Below are 5691 nucleotides of genomic sequence, written 5' to 3' on the forward strand. Positions count from 1 at the left end.
ACCAGAAAGGAACACAGACAATATACGGTAACAGTCACCTTACAGGCAATACAATGGCACTAAATTCCTATCTTTCAATAGTTACCCTGAATGTAAATGGGCTAAATGCCCCAATCAAAAGACACAGGCTATCAGACTGGATTAAAAAACAAGACCCATCGATATGCTGTCTGCAAGAGACTCATTTTAGACCCAAAGACACCCCCAGATTGAAAGTGAGGGGGTGGAAAACCATTTACCATGCTAACGGGCACCAAAAAAAAGCTGGGGTGGCAATCCTTATATCAGACAAATTAGATTTTAAACCAAAGACTGTAATAAGAGATGAGGAAGGACATTATATCCTACTTAAAGGGTCTATCCAACAAGAAGATCTAACAATTGTAAATATCTATGCCCCTAACATGGGAGCGGCCAATTATATAAGGCAATTAATAACAAAAGCAAAGAAACACATCGACAACAATACAATAATAGTGGGGGACTTTAACACCCCCCTCACTGAAATGGACAGATCGTCTAAGCAAAAGATCAACAAGGAAATAAAGACTTTAAATGACACACTGGACCAAATGGACTTCACAGACATATTCAGAACATTCCATCCCAAAGCAACAGAATACACATTCTTCTCTAGTGCCCATGGAACATTCTCCAGAATAGATCACATCCTAGGTCATAAATCATGTCTCAACCAGTACCAAAAGATTGGGATCATTCCCTGCCTATTTTCAGACCACAATGCTTTGAAACTAGAACTCAATCACAAGAGGAAAGTCAGAAAGAACTCAAATACATGGAGGCTAAAGAGCATCCTACTGAAGAATGAATGGGTCAACCAGGAAATTAAAGAAGAATTAAAAAAATACATGGAAACCAATGAAATTGAAAACACAACTATTCAAAATCTTCGGGATGCAGCAAAGGCAGTCCTAAGAGGACAGTATAGAGCGATACAAGCCTTTCTCAAGAAACAAGAAAGGTCTCAAGTACACAACCTAACCCTACACCTAAAGGAGCGGGAGAAAGAACAGCAAATAAAGCCTAAACCCAGCAGGAGAAGAGAAATCATAAAGATCAGAGCAGAAATCAATGAAATAGAAACTAAAAGAACAGCAGAACAGATCAACGAAACTAGGAGCTGGTTCTTTGAAAGAATTAACAAGATTGATAAACCCCTGGCCAGACTCATCAAAAAGAAAAATGACCCAAATCAACAAAATCATGAATGAAAGAGGAGAGATCACAACCAACACCAAAGAAATACAAACAATTATAAGAACATATTATGAGCAACTCTATGCCAGCAAATTAGATAACCTGGAAGAAATGGATGCATTCCTAGAGATGTATCAACTACCAAAACTGAACCAAGAAGAAATAGAAAACCTGAACAGACCTATAACCACGAAGGAAATTGAAGCAGTCACCAAAAATCTCCCAAAAAACAAAAGCCCAGGGCCAGATGGCTTCCCAGGGGAATTCTACCAAACATTCCAAGAAGAATTAATACCTATTCTTCTGAAACTGTTCCAAAAAATAGAAATGGAAGGAAAACTTCCAAACTCATTTTATGAGGCCAGCATTACCTTGATCCTAAAACCAGACAAAGACCCCATCAAAAAGGAGAATTACAGACCAATATCCCTGATGAACATGGATGCAAAAATTCTCACCAAAATACTAGCCAAGAGGATACAACAGTACATTAAAAGGATTATTCACCACGACCAAGTGGGATTTATCCCTGGGCTGCAAGGTTGGTTCAACATCCGCAAATCAGTCAACGTGATACAATACATTAACAAAAGAAAGAACAAGAATCATATGATCCTCTCAACAGATGCAGAAAAAGCTTTTGACAAAGTACAGCATCCTTTCTTGATCAAAACTCTTCAGAGTATAGGGATCGAGGGTACATACCTCAAGATCATAAAAGCCATCTATGAAAAACCTACAGCGAATATCATTCTCAATGGGGAAAAACTGAGAGCTTTCCCCCAAAGGTCAGGAATGCGGCAGGGATGTCCACTATCACCACTGCTATGCAACATAGTATTAGAAGTCCTAGCCACAGCAATCAGACAACAAAAAGAAATAAAAGGCATCCAAATGGGCAAAGAAGAAGTCAAACTCTCACTCTTTGCAGATGATATGATACTTTATGTGGAAAACCCAAAAGACTCCACCCCAAAACTGCTAGAACTCATACAGGAATTCAGTAAAGTGGCAGGATATAAAATCAATGCACAGCAATCAGTGGCATTCCTATACACCAACAAGACAGAAGAAAGAGAAATTAAGGAGTCGATCCCATTTACAATTGCACCCAAAACCATAAGATACCTAGGAATAAAGCTAACCAAAGAGACAAAGGATCTGTACTCAGAAAACTATAAAATACTCATGAAAGAAATTGAGGAAGACACAAAGAAATGGAAAAACGTTCCATGCTCATGGATTGGAAGAACAAATATTGTGAAGATGTCGATGCTACCTAGAGCAATCTACACATTCGATGCAATCCCCATCAAAATACCATCCACTTTTTTCAAAGAAATGGAACAAATAATCCTAAAATTTGTATGGAACCAGAAAAGACCCCGCATAGCCAGAGGAATGTTGAAAAAGAAAAGCAAAGCTGGCGGCATCACAATTCCGGACTTCCAGCTCTATTATAAAGCTGTCATCATCAAGACAGCATGGTACTGGCACAAAAACAGACACATAGATCAATGGAAGAGAATAGAGAGCCCAGAAATGGACCCTCAACTCTATGGTCAACTCATCTTTGACAAAGCAGGAAAGAATGTCCAATGGAAAAAAGACAGTCTCTTCAACAAATGGTGTTGGGAAAATTGGATAGCCACATGCAGAAGAATGAAACTGGACCATTTCCTTACACCACACACAAAAATAGACTCCAAATGGTTGAAAGACCTAAATGTGAGACAGGAGTCCATCAAAATCCTAAAGGAGAACACAGGCAGCAACCTCTTCAACCTCAGCCACAGCAACTTCTTCCTAGAAACATCGCCAAAGGCAAGGGAAGCAAGGGCAAAAATGAACTATTGGGACTTCATCAAGATAAAAAGCTTTTGCAAAGCAAAGGAAACAGTCAACAAAACCAAAAGACAACCGACAGAATGGGAGAAGATATTTGCAAATGACATATTAGATAAAGGGCTAGTATCCAAAATCTATAAAGAACTCATCAAACTCAACACCCAAAGAACAAAGAATCCAATCAAGAAATGGGCAGAAGACATGAACAGACATTTTTCCAAAGAAGACATCCAAATGGCTAACAGACACATGAAAAAGTGCTCAATATCACTCGGCATCAGGAAAATCCAAATCAAAACCTCAATGAGATACCACCTCACACCAGTCAGAATGGCTAAAATTAACAAGTCAGGAAATGACAGATGTTGGTGGGGATGCGGAGAAAGGGGAACCCTCCTACACTGTTGGTGGGAATGCAAGCTGGAACAGCCACTCTGGAAAACAGTATGGAGGTTCCTCAAAAAGCTGAAAATAGAGCTACCATATGATCCAGCAATTGCACTACTAGGTATTTACCCCAAAGATACAAAAGTAGGGATCCGAAAGGGTACGTGCACCCCGATGTTTATAGCAGCAATGTCCACAACAGCCAAACTGTGGAAAGAGCCAAGATGTCCATCGACAGATGAATGGATAAAGAAGAAGTGGTATATATACACAATGGAATATTATGCAGCCATCAAAAGGAATGAGATCTTGCCATTTGCAACGACGTGGATGGAACTGGAGGGTATTATGTTGAATGAAATAAGTCAAACAGAGAAAGACATGTATCATATGATCTCACTGATATGAGGAATTCTTAATTGCAGGAAACAAACTGAGGGTTGCTGGAGTGGGGGGTGGGGTGGGAGGGATGGGGTGACTGGGTGATAGACACTGGGGAGGGTATGTGCTCTGGTAAGCGCTGTGAATTGTGCAAGACTGTTGAATCTCAGATCTGTACCTCTGAAACAAATAATGGAATATATGTTAAGAAAAAAAAAAAGAAGAAGAAGAAGGTAGCGGGAGGGGAAGAATGAAGGGGGGGAAATCAGAGGGGTAGACGAACCATGAGAGACGATGGACTCTGAAAAACAAACTGAGGGTTCTAGAGGGGAGGGGGGTGGGAGGATGGGTTAGCCTGGTGGTGGGTATTGAGGAGGGCACATTCTGCATGGAGCACTGGGTGTTATGCACAAACAATGAATCATGGAACACTTCATCTAAAACTAATGATGTAATGTATGGGGATTAACATAAGAATAAAAAAAAAAAGATATAAATATCAATTATACCCTCGTGGCCAATTGCAGAAAAAGACTATAAAAGCTATATATTTTTCTTCTTTGCTCTTTATATATACAATATCATATATATATTATTTGTATTATATTTTTTAACCATGTTCTCTCTTCCTTCTCTCTTTTTCCCCTAACATTTTATATAAATTTTTGCTGATGTTGAACTTACAATCTAATCCTCAGGTTAAATATATCAATATAGGATTGTGACTAAACTAGAAGAGGAATAAAGGTCACTGACATGGTATAGTGACTAATGGGACTTGAAGTCTTACCTTTTGGGGAAAGGGCTTCATATATATGAAGAACAGTCGCATTATGTGAGGCAGGATCATGTATGTTGGGCTTTTTAGAAGGTTGTTTGTTGGGGTGCCTGGGGAGCTCAGTAAGTTACATGCCTGCCTTTGGCTCAGGTCATGATCCCAGGGTCCTGGGATTGAGCCCCGCGTTGGGCTCCCTGCTCAGCGGGGAGTCTGCTTCTCCCTCTGCCTACCACTCCACCCCGCTCATGCTCTCTCTTATAAATAAATAAACTCTTAAAAAAAAATAAAAGAGGTTGTTTGTTTTCAGGGTACCTGAATGGCTCAGTTGGAGCATGTGACTCTTGATCTTAAGATGAGTTTAAGCCCCATGTTGGGTACGGAGCCTAATTAAAGAGAGAGAGAGAGAAGGTTATCTGTTTTAGAAGCTTTCAGCTTAAGAATAGATACCATGTCAGCTTACCCATCATTGTATCCACAGTATGACCAACCTAGTGCCTGTCCTGTAGATGGCACTCAAAAATACTGAAGGACCCTCAATATGAACCAATATCATTGGTTAAAGCAAAGGAACTTTCAATAAAATTAGGAAAAGCAATTCCATTATAAGCAAGAACAATAATTACTGGCTTCTGCCACAGAACTATAGTCTCACTAACATGCTTTTTACCATCAATTCCATTTATCCCTATACTATGATTGAAACTATCAGGCTTTTTCTTCATAGCTTTTGCTATACAACTGACTGACTGATATTTGTAATATTTAACAAATATTATAGCACGTCATTTATTAATTCACCTGAATGGAGAAGTCACAGTAGTCCTGATACCAATTAGTCCTTTACTGGTTCCAATTGCATCTATTATTTTAGTACTCATAATTCTAGAATTTGCAGTAGCCTTCATTCAACCTTTTGTCTTTACACTACTAGCTAGCCTTCATTTATATGATAACACATATTGACACACATGTCTACTGCATAATAAATCTTAACCCTTGACCCCAACAGGAGCATTATCAACTTTTTAATAACTCTGGGGTTAATTATGTGTTTACATTTCATTTAACAACTTCATTAA

The sequence above is a fragment of the Neomonachus schauinslandi genome, chromosome 3 (assembly GCF_002201575.2).
Source record: "Neomonachus schauinslandi chromosome 3, ASM220157v2, whole genome shotgun sequence".
NCBI lineage: Eukaryota > Metazoa > Chordata > Mammalia > Carnivora > Phocidae > Neomonachus > Neomonachus schauinslandi.